Source organism: Dasypus novemcinctus, chromosome 21 (assembly GCF_030445035.2).
Source record: "Dasypus novemcinctus isolate mDasNov1 chromosome 21, mDasNov1.1.hap2, whole genome shotgun sequence".
Taxonomy (NCBI): Eukaryota; Metazoa; Chordata; class Mammalia; order Cingulata; family Dasypodidae; genus Dasypus; species Dasypus novemcinctus.
Window position 1 is genome coordinate 73,832,730 of NC_080693.1, and position 14,025 is coordinate 73,846,754.

The following is a 14,025-nucleotide window of genomic DNA, read 5'->3' on the forward strand; positions in this document are numbered from 1 at the left end:
TTCCAGGTAGAGAAAAAAAAATGGAAAAGGTAGACTCCTTAAAAGGGCATCCTGGAAGCAGATGTGGCTCAAGCGGTTGAGTGCCTGCTTCCCATATGGGAGGTCCTGGGTTCAGTATCCCGTGCCTGCTAAAAACAAAAACAAAACAACAAGAAAACAAACAAAAATCAACTCAGGGGAGCCGATGTGGCTCAGTGATTGAGTGCTGGTTTCCCACATAGGAGGTCCCAGGCTTATTCCCTGGCCCCAGTACCATTTAAAAAAAAATTTTTTTTTTAATTAAAAAATTAAAAAGGGCTTCTCTCAGGTAAAGACTAGGGAGGAAAAACTGCAGCATGGCCAAGACATAATGGAGTCAAAGAGTCCCCCTGGTGTGTGCTCTAGATAAGAATATAAAGACAGGCACTGGAATGTATTTTGAAAGACCTTGTATGCAAAACTAGCTTAGATGTCCTTATTTTGTGCATCTATATAGAACACTTCATACTTCCTCAACTGTACTTTACAGGGGATAAATTATAAGTGCTCTCCTCTGCTCTAACGTTTAAGATTTACTAAAGGATGCATAAATATAAAACAAAATACCAGTTCCAGTACTGCACATGTGAAAGTTTTTTAAAAAAACTTTTGACAACATGGATGAACTATGAACTTTGAGGACATTAGGCTGAATGAAATAAGCCAGACAGAAAAGGACAAATACTGTATGGTCTCACTAATATGAACTAAATACGGTGAGTAAACTCATGGAGTTAATAGGTTATTAGGAGACAGAATGTGGGTTGAGAAAGGGGAACTGATGCTGAATGTACATAGAATGCTTAACAAGGATGATGGAAACCATGGAAATGGACAGAGCTGATGGTAACATAGTGAGTAAAATTAACACTGCTGATTCATAAATGTGATTGTGGATGAAAGGGGTAGTCTAGGAAGGTCTCAATTTAAAGAAAGCTAGGGATAGTCTGGATCTTTAAAATAGTGATTTTGGTAGTAGATGACGAGTGTGCTTAATAGTACAAAGACAAGAACGTTCCTCTATTAAAAGGTGTTAAGAATATGGTGATGCATGGGAAAAATACAATTTAGCCTATAGTTAACAGTAATATTGTAATATTTTTACAGGAATGGCAAAGATGGAACTGTATCATCACTAAGGGTTAACAATGAGGGTACATAAGGGGGGACAGGATCTTTCCTTTTGGAGTAATGAAATCGTTCTAAAATGGACAGGTGATGACAGTGCATTTCTGTGATAAAACTGAGCGCCAATGAATGTACACCTTGGATGGATGGTACAAGCTAGGGGACCATATAACACACTGTACTCTGTGGTGGATGATGAGCTGGGGTTAACTATAACAAATATACAGTACTAATACATGGTACTAATAGGATGGTTTGAGGGAAAAATACACCAAATATAAGCTATGGACTATATAGAGCAGTAGTACTATGAATATGTTCCTTCATCATTTGTAACAAAAGGGTCACAATAATACAAGGTGCTGGAGGTAGGACAATGTATGGGAATCTTATATGATATACATGAATTGTTTTGTAAACTCACGACCTCTCTAATAAAATTAAAAAATAAATTGCCAATACAATTTAACTTAAATTCATGACAGTATTTCTTGCTGAATGGGAAAATAACAATACAATCATACCCATATAACAAGTTACCGAATAACTTTTCTTATATGCAATAGGTTCCTAAAGGCTTGCTTAAAACTATTCTTTTTCCAATTTATTCCCACGGAAGTAAAGAATACTATTTAGTAGAATACTATGAAATCCTTTTTCATAGGATTTTATACAACAGTCACCCTTTCAAAACTCAAAGGCAGAGATTGTAAATTGTATTCTTCTTGATAATCTCAGCACACATAAGACATTCGATAAATATGTATTCATCAATTTGCTTTTACCCTAAATATAAGATTTCTCTATACTAACTCTTCTTGGAGGGAAATACACTTAAACAGCACTAACACCTTGTTACTTTGATTTTAACCCAAATACCTCCAAAATCCTTTCATAATGTTCTCTTGTATGGAGTCTTCTCTACGTATATATAATTTTTAAAATAATGCATAAAGCACCAGACTTTGGAGTGTGATATCCCTGGGATGGAATCGCAGGCCCACCTTTTTGCTAGCTGAAACCGTATTAAGTTACTTAACTTCTTTGAGATCCATTTTCCACATCGGCTCCAACCTCGTAGGGTTGCGGTCAGGATTAAAAGTTTGATAGTACAGAGCCTGGTAAACCTACCTCACTATAGATCGTTCTTCACAGAAAGTAAACGTGTTTATTTTTTACAGACTTATTTTAAACGTACATCCAAACCGAAGGCGCACAGAAGCCCTCCTTCGGGTTTCACCGCTTCAAATAGATTACAAGGCCTCCAGCCCACCTTGCTAGCACAGACGCTCAACTACTTTCACGCCTAGAGCTTTTCTTTACGTTTCAGGAATCAGGGTGTTTTCCCCAAAAAGCGTGTCATGAGATCTGCGCATTTTCATCTCATCCAGAGTCCTTTTAACACACACGATAATGATCTGCGCGAAATCCCCGAACACTAACGAGAGCTAATTATCCAGGTGTTCTAAGGGAAATGTACTTCAGCCGACGCTTCCAACGCTGACGACCGCGCACAACCGCAGCCGCGCGCGGGTGCCCGGCCGGCCCCCCTCTGCGTCCCGGCCCCCGGCGCCCCTTCCTCCACGACCCCACCTCTGAGGCGACTAAACAGCATCCCCGGCAGCCGCACGCGGATAACCCGCGTTTCCTCTGGCGTCCAGTAGGTTTTGTCGTCTCCCTGAGCTCCGGCTCGGCCCCTTTCCCGAGTCCGCAGCACTCGACACCTGCTGCGAAGACTCCTGGCCCCCACCCTTCCTCTCGCAGCCCCTCCGCGGACACCTGCAGCCGACTCCCCGACCCCTCACTCCTTCGGGGCAGCTCCCCGCGCCCGGCCCTCAAGTGCTCCTGCCCTCGGCGCCCTCCTCACCTCAGAGCGCGGGCAGCGGTGCCGTCAGGCCCAGAGACGCCTGGTTTGTGGGAAGCGCGCGCGTGACGGAGCTCGCAAAGGGGCGTGAAGGCACGGTCGCGCGCGCGCGTTCCCGCCACCCGGTCCCGCGCGGCCGAGCACGGAGCGGGCACTGCGCCTGCGACGGGAACGCGCGGCGCCGGAAGCCAGGCTTGTGCGCCACGTGAGCACACCTGGGGGCGGGGCGCCAGGGACGGGCGCGCTCCCGCCGCTCGGCCGCGCGCGCCCAGGCGCAGACAGGGGAGGGGCCGTGGGCCCTCGGGGGCGGGGCGTGAGGGCGCGCGCTGGGTGTCTTGGCGCAACCCCAGCGTCCCGGGCGCCTCTGCAGAGATCTCCTCACACCCTCGCTTAGGGCACTGCAAAAACAACCTCCTGGCAGTCCCGCGCTCGGGTTTGAGTCTGAGCCCCAGCGCCCCCTAATGTGTGACCCCGAGCACGGAACTCTCCTGGCGCTATCTTCCTCCACTGTCCCGTCCAGTTTTAAGATTCCTTCTTACCCTCTTCCCGGCGTTTGCGCTGTCCTCTCGGAGGACTGCGTTTTCGAGTCCCTCCGCAGTCCCTTCTCCCTTCCGCCGCAGCGCCTGGGGTGCAGTGTCCTCATTTTCATAACTGCTGACTCCCCTCACTAGCTCTCTTGTTCCCCCATCTGTAGGACATCTGGAAATTGAGGATTCTCTTCGTTTCCGAGGTACCCTCCTGAAAGTCTGGGAATGTAGCGGATCCTGATTTTCCATATGACTGAGACATGGTATCTGTGGGAGATTCCATGCCGCATTCATTTTTACTAATCATGTCATCGGGTGTTTTGAGTTTTATTGCCCTCAGTGACCTAAGTGGTGGTCAAAAGTTACCGCAGGGGAAAGAAAACCTCACAACACTAACATCAGGAGAGTCACATCTCTTGGCACAGTTATTTATTTGGGGGGTGGGGGTGGGATTTAGCTACTTAAAGACGTTTTTTAAGATTCTTTCAGTCCTGTGTACATTTTTAAACATCTTTGTTTTTCAAATTCAAGAATTTGAGAGTTTTTTTCAAATTTAAGCCAAATCTCCTCAACATTCTACTTTTTGAAAAACAGTAAGGAATTAAGTTTTATTTATTCTATTGCATATGAGTTAAACAGGGAGTCCAAGGTGGTTTAGCAGAATCCACGATGATTAAAAAAAAAAAAAGAGTTAGCAGTGGGAGTCGGGGACAAGGGAATAGAATGTCCAAGAAACGACACCAGAAACCTGAGGGCAGTAGGTACTGAAAACTATTCATTATATATTTTCTCTCTTTTTTGCAATATCTAAAGCATATTAGTTAAAATTTCAGAAGAATGCATTTTCAACATCTTAGGATTTTGTGGACAAGTTAGTAAGTGTAAATCCAAGAGAAATAAACTTGGTAAAATGTAGCTGAAAGATCACGGAAATGCTCCAATCATGGACCTCAGTAACTTAAAGAAGCTCTCCTTTAATTTCAGAAATCTCCTCATCACTTCTACCACTATTTTAGGCATTCATATCCTGGGTTTCTTATCCTTGTAATATTCTTCTTCATTCATTCGTCTCCTTATGCTTCTGCTCTTGTTTCATGACAGGACAAAAACAAAAAACAAAACAAAACAAAAACATTTCTTCTAGAAAACTCTCATCATCCCTGACAAGTGACCTTGCTCTCTTTTAAACTAGGCACATGCTGCCATCTTGTTCATAATTTTACTTATGTTCTGTCCCTTCAATTAAATTGTAAGTAGACTAGGTTAAGAGCTTTTTCTTGTAACAATTTAAATATCAAGGTTTTTAGGCATCAGTGTATAGTAAAAGTTGCTGGTAAAGATGAGGAAACAGTTATTGTTTTCAGTATTGTCCCTTCAAAATGTCAGCACTCACTTAAAATCTTCCTAATGATAGAAAAGGAAGATCTTAATTCTTATGGGGTGAATGACAAATTCTGATAATAATATGCTTGTGGGAATAACATAACAGGGGGAATACTAAATAACACCTTTCAGATAAAAAAAGATTACTACAAATTAATGAGTTCACTTTCACGTATTTTACTGCCTGTGCTTATTAAACATTGTAAACAATTTAGCCACATAATCTCAATCTGATTGCCATAGTTACCAGGTCCTAGCACTAAATAAGCAGCTGTAGGGAAGATGTGCCTTTTTGAGCTTCTGTAACTAGGAACTAGCAAACATGCTGCTTGGTTGTCATGGTGGCAATCCAAATCCCCACATGTCATTAATAGAATTTTTAGACAAATAAATCACATGAGAATACATAGATCATAGAAGTCATAGGTAGATTTACAGGTTGCCTAGCTATACAAAATTAAGAGCATACTAGAATTTTGTTAGTACTTAATGTAGAGAATTGGAGTGATGCTTGCCACCCTAAACAACCACCTAAAATCTAACCTACTGCTGGTGAGCACTAGATTCTATTTGTGTTACTATTTTATTTGCTACACCAAAGTCTTCTTTAATCGACCATCTATGCTATTTTACACAAAATTGCTAAATTGTTATCAGTTATTTTGCATGGTTATCAATACATTGGAAATTACATTATCACTTTTTAAATGTTTTTAACACTATTATTATTTGTTTTTAAACAAACAACATGTCTAAAAGCTAGAAAAGATGCCAAGAGAAGTGATGTGGTTTCTAAATTTGGGGTTTAAACTATATATAATTATAAAGAATTTCAAGTTGGTATGTGGTCTAGAATGTGGCAAATCAAACAAAGAAATGCAACCTTGGTTGACAAAGTGGAAAAGGAATCTAGCATCTTTAACAATAATCTAATTCTACATTCCCACCTCAAATATGGCTGAAATTGTTATTATGGAATTTTGGAAATGATTAATAATTGGTGGAGGGTTGAAAGAATGCACTAAGGGAATTACTTCTGAATTAGTTTTGGTTTCTTAGGTTTTTATTACTACTCATTATTATTATTATTATTACCACTATTATTATGACTATTTTTATTGCATCCCAAAAAGTATCATAAATTTTTTTTTCTTTGTGTTCTCCAACCAGAAAAATGAGTTATGGAAACTAATATTTGAAGCATGTCTAGGCAATTTGGTATTTAAACACTTAAACAACCAGCAAATATTTATCTAGTGCCTTGTACATGTTCTTGCTTAACAAGAACCATTACTTTTTAGATTAAAAAAAAATCAAGAAATCAACAATTGTTCTGAGAAACACATGCACAAAAATGAAAGAATCAAACAATGGAAAAAATATTTGTTCCACTGTTAAATTGTATGGTGAAAACAATAAAATGCTATAGAGAAATCAATGAGGGCAGTAGTTACCTAGATACTTTCTGTTGGAAAAGATGGGGAGATTAGTTTAAAACTAGGGAGGTTTAGCTAATAGAATATATTAGAAGGCTGAGATAAATAAGACTACACAGAATTTTTTTATAAACACAAAATTGTCAACTTACCTAAAAGAATAATTGTAAAGGCTAAAAAGAGATGGCTCAGTTTGTGTTTATCTTCCCTCTTCTGTAAGGAAAATGGACTTTAAATTGGTAAAGATGAAACAAACATAGAGAACTGAAACTTGAGATAGGTGAAGAGATAGTAAGATAACACCTATCTGTTTCAAATAAGTTCATGTTTCCAGGCACAAATTACATCCCACAGCTGTTTACAGATCATCTAAGACCCATTCCATTTGTTGATGAGTTCAGAGAAACCATATAAAAGGAAAAGAAGACAGATCACCTGCTTTTTAAAAATGATGAAAAGATAGATACTAGAAACTATAGACCAGAAAAGTGAAATTCCAGACTTCATAATTACATATTTTTATGAACAGTTAGAAAGAAATATGGTAATTACTAGGAACCAGATTAAGTAAACTAAAGATAACTCATATCATACTTTTTATATTTTGATCTTTGAGTTAAAATGAGAATTTTATAGACATGCTACAAATTCACTTCAAAAAAGCATTTTATCCAGAGTTTATCATAAAACTCTGGATGACAACTTGAACTCTGAGCTAAAACATAAAAGATAAAAACTAACAAATTGATTAAAATCCCATCCATTCATTCAAGTTGAAAAATAAGGGTACACAAGGGCAAAATAGGATAGATTCCAGTTTTGCCGTGTAAAAACTTCCCGAGAGTTTATTATCTACCACATTTGAGTTTAATAATATGTCTTAGGTCACTAGCGTTACAGCTCTAACATTTCCATTGGAAAACTCTGTGTCCACAAGCAGCTGCTGCTGCTTTTCATCTGAGGGACCCCTATGCTACTGTTCCCCTTAGAATGCACTATTCACCTCTCCCCCGCCACCTCCCCACAAAGATGTCCACACCTTAATCCCTGGAACCTGTGAATATGTTACATTACATGGCAAAAGAGAACTAGTATTGCAGATGAAATTAAAGTTGCTAAATATCTGATTTAAAGTAGGAATATTATCCTGAATTTTCAGGGTGGGCCCAGTATAAATCACAAAGGTCCTTAAAAGTGGAAGATAAAAGGACATTATTGGGACACAAGAAAAAAAATAGAGTCTATAATGTAAGCTTTAGGTCGATGTTAAATTTCTTGATAACTGTGCTTAAGGTGATTACATAAGTGAATATCCTTGTCCATAGGAAAAGTACACGGAAGGGTGATTTGTTCAAGAAGAATGATGTGTGCAACCTGCTCTCAAATCTTCGGAAGAGAGAAAGAGACAGACATACCTCAGAGATATCGTGGGTCTTTCCAGACCACCTCAATAACGTGAATATTGCAATAAGTGAGTCACATAAAATTTTTGGTTTTCCATGCATGTAAAAGTTATGTTTACAATATACTGTAGTCTGTTAAGTGTGCAATAGCATTATGTCTAAAATGAAAATGGTTTGACACAGACACCTAAAATGTGACACAGACACGAAGTGAGCACTTGCTGTTGGTAAAATGCCATTATTAAACTTGGTCAGCACAGGGCTGTCACAAACCTTCCGTTTCTTAAAAAACAAACAAACACAGTATCTGCAAAGTACAATGAAATTAGGTATGTCTGTAGATAGGTAGGTAGATGAAAGGAAGGGGGGAGGGAAAGAGAAACAGCAAAGTTTGCAAAATGTTAAAATTGGTGGATCTGGGCATCTGGGATGGAAGTAGGTGTATGTTAAGAGTACTCTGTATAGGGTTTGCATTTTGTTTTTGCAACCCTGTAATTTGAAATTATTTCACGGTTTTAAAAAAAAGTGGAAAAGGGAGGAAGAAGGATGTTGGAATAATGTGCCATGGGAAGGACTTGGCCAGACAGTCATTGATGGCTTCAAAGATACAGGAAGGGGGCCACAAGCCTAGGAATGTGGGTGCCTTCTAGAAGATAGAAAAGACAAGGAAACAGAGTCCCTTCTAAAGACTCCAGAAAGAATACAGTCCTTTCAACATCTTGATTTTAGCTTAGAGAGATGTGCATCAGACTTTAACCTAAAGAATTGTAAAATCATCAATTTATATTGTTGTAAGCCATTATGTTTGTGGAAATTTATTACAGCAGCAATAAAAGACTAATTAATACACCCCGTACAACTAATTATAATTCCCTGCAGTGTAACATTGTGATTACTTAGTATTCAACTGCTCTTTATCTTTTCTCTCTCTAGAAAAGCAAAATGATTCCATAGAAAGAGCAAAGAATTATTACTTGGATATTCTGGATTCAGAACCTTAAGTTATTAATGTGACCTTGCTCGTTTAGCCTCATAATCATAAGTTTCCTAATTTATAAAATAGGATTAAAAAATAGCTGCCTTTTTTTGACTCTCCAAGATTGCCTCAAAGAATATATGACATGAAGTATGTGAAATAATAAAAGCCAACTATTAGACACATAATACCTGCCAGATATTGTTCTATCTTCTTTATATGTGGTCTTTTATTTAATCTGTACAACGACAATGTCAGTTACTATTTTTGAATATGCATTATTTTTTCTTCTACTGAGGTAGAGAGAAGTACTCTGAAAACCGTAACACACTAGAGATTACAAATAAATGGACATCATATAGGGAATCAATATACAGTGAAGAGAAAAGGATCTTTTCTAATAATTTTCTTGAAAATATTAAATATTTAACTTTCAATATTTGTACCACATACATTTCCGTGTCTTCATTAATCTGTCTATTCATTCTGTTAAAATTGTGGAATGCCTATTATGTGTCAGAAACTATGCTAAGCATTAAAGACGGAATAGTGAATGACATGTGATACCAGCTGGTGAGGAGTATAAACTGTAATAAGAGCTATAGGGGGGGGAAGAAATAGCTATAGAAGGGACAATGGAGTGTGTTCAGTAGCATTGTTAGGATAGTGGTCTGTAGGAATGTATAAGCAATTCTCCAAATGCACACCTATGGGGTCAAGGAAGGCTGTCAGAAGGCAGTTATGTCTAACTTGAGATCTGAAGGCTAAATAGAAGTTAGCCAAAGAGGAAGGGGAGACTATTCTTGAAGAATACTGCTGCCTTCAATATTTCAGCCACTTCCTCACTTACACTGACTTTCCTTTTCTCAATTTACCTGTAAACTAAAATAGATCCTATTTTAAGGTCCATTCCTAAAATATAATTTGATGTTATTGCTGATGTGAAATCTGCAGATGTTGCTCTATGGTCTTTTTTTTTCAATCTAATCCCATACTCTCTTAATGCAGTGACCGAGCAATGTTATTTTAGATTACTTTATTTCTCTATCAGGTTAGAACTTGGTCCACTGTTATTAGCTTATCATAATATAAATAACGTGAAAAACAAGTACAAATGTTTTCGGTTTAAATTTTCATTCCTGTGATTACTGTCTTCTGCCACTAGATGGTACCTGTATATCCCAGAGACAAAAATGCTGATTCAGTTTACCTTCCTGGAAACTAGTGAAACAAAGAGGATCAGGACCTTGAAAAGAAGACATGGCCCAAATTAAATTTTAAGTGATCCTGCTTATGAAATTTATCCTTAAAATTAAATCCAACATCATCATTTTCCTTTTGATAAATACCTTTGTAAGGAATTTAAATTTAAATTCCTGCCCACCTTTACTTTCCTATCCCTACCCATGCTTTACTTTCATGTTTACATTTTTACTTTCTAATGGTGCTATCATTCTGAAATCCCAACCAGGCATACTGGACTACTTGTGGTCCCATATTTATGTTCTCTACCCTCCCATCTCCTTTTTTAATCTTAAGCTTTTCACTCTATTTAGAAAAAAATTCTTTCCTTCCAGCAGTTCCCCTTTCATTATTACTTTAGAAATCCTACTCATTCTCTAAGACACATTTCAATTAGTACCATTTCATGAGATTTTTGAAACACCTCTAGAAAATGCCTGCCTTCTATTTCTCACCCTTTTTTTAACATCTTTTTAAAATTGAGAATAAATTCACATGACATAAAATTAACCATTTTAAAGTTAACAATTTAGTGACATTTAGTACATTCACTATTTTATGGCACCATCACCTCTATCTAGTTCCAAAACATTTTCATCATCCCAAAAGGAAACCCCATGACCACTAAGCAATTGATGCCCATGGCCCCCTCCCCCTAGACCCTGGCAAACACCAATCTACTTTCTGTCTCTATGTATTTACCTATTCTGGATATTTCATATAAATGGAATCATACAATATGCGATTTTTTGGTCAGGCTTCTTTAATTTAGCATAATGTTTTCAAGTTCATCCATGTTATAGCATGTATCATTACTTTTTTCTTTTCATTGCTAAATAATATTCTGTTGTATGTATATACCAACTTATTGATCTATTTAAAAGCTTATGGACATTTGGGCTGTTTCTACCTTTTGTCCGCTGTGAACAGTGCTGCCAAGAACATGTATTTACATTTATTTGAGTACCAGTTTTTAATTATATACCCAATACCTGCATGTGGAATTGCTGGATCATATAGTAATTCTGTTTACTTTTGGGCAGCCACCAATCTGTCTTCCACAGTGGCTGCAACATTTTATATTCCTGCCAGCAATATACAAGGCCCTAATCTCTACACATCTTCACCAATACTTGTGATTTTTCTTTTTAAAAAAATTATAGCCATCCTTGTGGTTGTGAAATGGTATCTCATTGTGGTTTTGATTTGTATTTTCTTAGTGGCAAATAATGCCGAGCATCTTTTCATATGCTTATTTGTCATTTGTATATCTTCTTTGAAGAAATGTCTATTCAAGTCCTTTGCCCATTTTTAAGTCAGATTGTTTATCTTTTCGTTGTTGAGTTGTAGGCAGTCTGGATATTAGATCCTTATCAGATATATCATTTCTACCAGTATGTAGATTGCCTTTTCACTTTCTTGATAATGTTGTTTGACACACAAAAGTTTTTAATTTTCATAAAGTCCAATTTATCTTTCATTACTTATGATTTTGGTGTCATTTCAATTCCCATTTTATTCTTTTAACAAGTTTAATTACTTGTTTAATAATAAATGTATCATGCATTATTCTAAAGAGTTATATTCATTTCTATAGCATGTAAAGGCTTTTGACCCCCATTTATGAACATTTCTTAATTTCTATACTAAATCTTAATATTTCTTGAACTATGTAGCACAGTGATATATACTGAAATGATTTGAAAGGTTATATCCAGAATATTCTTGCTAAAAACTCTAAAAATGAAAAATGAGATGGTCATTCTTAGTGATAATCTCTTGCATAATTTGGATGAAATTCATTAGCGAGACTTGGAGAACACAATCATCCTTCCATATAGATATAACAATCATAGCATGCAATCTCCATCCCCCTGCAAATTTATAGAAATGATGGATAGGATATAAAAAATTTCCCAAGCTTAGAAACAGAGAAACTGCCAGGGCTACTACATAAGCAAATGCAAAAAAAATGCTTGATAAAGACTCTTGCACAACTCAGGACACAAAACAATCCCACAGAGTAAGCAAACTTCCCTGAAGATGAGTTCTCAATAAAATTTGTGTACCATGTAAGGGCCAATCCACCACAAAGGAGAGCCAACAGACACAACAGATCTGTGCCCTAATAATTTGAGTTAATAAAACAACCTGAAAGTGACTGCAAAAGAAAATGTATAAAATGATTAAAAATATAAAAAGGAAAACAAAAAGAAAAAGAAAAAAGATAAGATGAAAAATAGACATATTTGGAAAACAACTTTATTGAGTCATTATTTTAATAAGTATTTGTTTGGCATGCAAAAAGTGCTAGCACTATTCTAAGTGTTGGGATAAAATGGTAAATAAGACATACAAATTCCATACTATCATAAAACATATTGAAAACAGAAAACTCAACAGATGGGCTGAACAAATGGATTAGATACAGTGGAAGAAATATTTATTAAACTGGAAAATAAACTAGAGGGAATTACCCACAGTAGAGCATAAAGGATAAAGAGATGGAAAATAAAAATGAGAAGTTTACAAATGTGGAGTGCCTGCTTCCTATGTATAAAGTCTTGAGTTCAATCCCAATATAGCCTTAAAAAATGTGGAGAATAATATGAAAGAATCCAATACACATCTATTAGGGGATCCAAACAAAAACAAAAGTGTTAATAGAGGAGAGGCACAATTCAAACAGAAAATGACAGAAAATTCTGCAGAAATAAAGACATGATCCAAAGAATATAATGATCCAAAGAAGAATACAATATCTAGACATTTGTAGTTAAACTAGAAGAGCACCAAAGACAAGGAAAACCCATAACAGTGAAGCAAGGAAAAACAAACTACCTAAAAAGAAACACAAACAAGACTGACAACAGAAGTCCTATTTGTAAAAATAAACTTTGAAATAAAATAAAGTTCTAAGGAAATCTTATGCTAAGCCAACTCTCATTCAAAGTAAATGTGGGGAAAAAAGACAATTTTCAGACAAAGACCAAGATAATTCCCCACTCAGACCTAGAGTGAAAAAATTACTAATAGCTGTACTTCAATAAAAAAGAAACTGAATCCATAAGGAAGAAGCAGAATGTAAGAAGAAATACTGAACAAAGAAGCTCATTAAGTGATTAAAATGTAGGGGAAATTAAATGAGTAATGACTATCAAGAATACATTATTACAAAAAATTAAAATACTGTAACATGAAAGAAGGGAAGGTCAGGGTTGAAAATTTCCATTGCTAAATTCTGCTTTTTGAGAAGAGGCTACAGCTATTTGTTAATTTAAGTCACTGTAAAATCAAGTACATATGTTAAAAAATTTCAAGCGTAATCACCTGTCGTCTGTGTTTGCTGCATCATTTAAGAATATCCAGTTCTGCTATAGAAAATAAGAGAGACAATTAAGTGATCAATAGAAAAAAGTATAGAAGCAAGTAGCTGTGAGGCATGTTCAGTACAGATAAACTAAGTAGAGCATGAGACACATGAAAAACCAAATATTAATGAGAACCCACTTTAGCTCCATATGTCCTCTGCTCAAGAGTTAAATAAAATCCATGGATGCTCCACAAGTTATTGGTGTTGTTACAACTATATCAGACATACCAACCCCTAAGTCTCTCTGGTATAGAAAGTACAAATTGGTTCTAAATGCCTTCCAACTTCTGAGCTTTCATTTCTCACCCTCGATTCTGATCCTCATTCCCACAAAGCAAGTTGGAAAAGCTGATGCAGAAGAGCGGAGCCTGGACATAGGAACAATTCATAATATAGAATTTGGGTAATTTGGTTCTTCCATTCCAATTGCATTCTATCTTAAGTACTTTAATAACCTATTTCTTCTCTTTACCTTGCTTCTAGCTGTAGGTTTTATATTGATTCAATACTATGATTTTAGCATCTTAATTTGGTTTGTGAGCCTTTCTGGGCTACCCCTTAATAGGGGACTTGGAGGCCACCATTGTATCAAGATAATTTTCCACTGGAATACTGCTAAAAAGTAGAGATAAAAATGTGTAAATTGTAAATAAGAGGAAGGGAGAAATGGAAAAG

At 36.9% G+C, this 14,025-nt stretch overlaps 1 protein-coding gene across 8 annotated transcripts in view; it reads right to left on the reverse strand.

Moving 5' to 3' along the window:
- ABCA5 (ATP binding cassette subfamily A member 5) overlaps nucleotides 1-3,266 on the reverse strand; it is a 95,247-nt gene extending 91,981 nt beyond the window's left edge. For 5 of the 8 annotated variants that reach the window (XM_058284638.2, XM_058284636.1, XM_071210787.1 and 2 more), the window contains exon 1: nucleotides 3,014-3,200. The gene's annotated coding sequence lies outside the window, so the exon portion shown is untranslated. Of the gene's footprint in view, nucleotides 1-3,013 lie in introns of all 8 variants that reach the window. The other 3 variants (XM_058284632.2, XM_058284637.2, XM_071210785.1) reach the window with 3 other exon arrangements.
- Nucleotides 3,267-14,025: the final 10,759 nt, after the last annotated feature.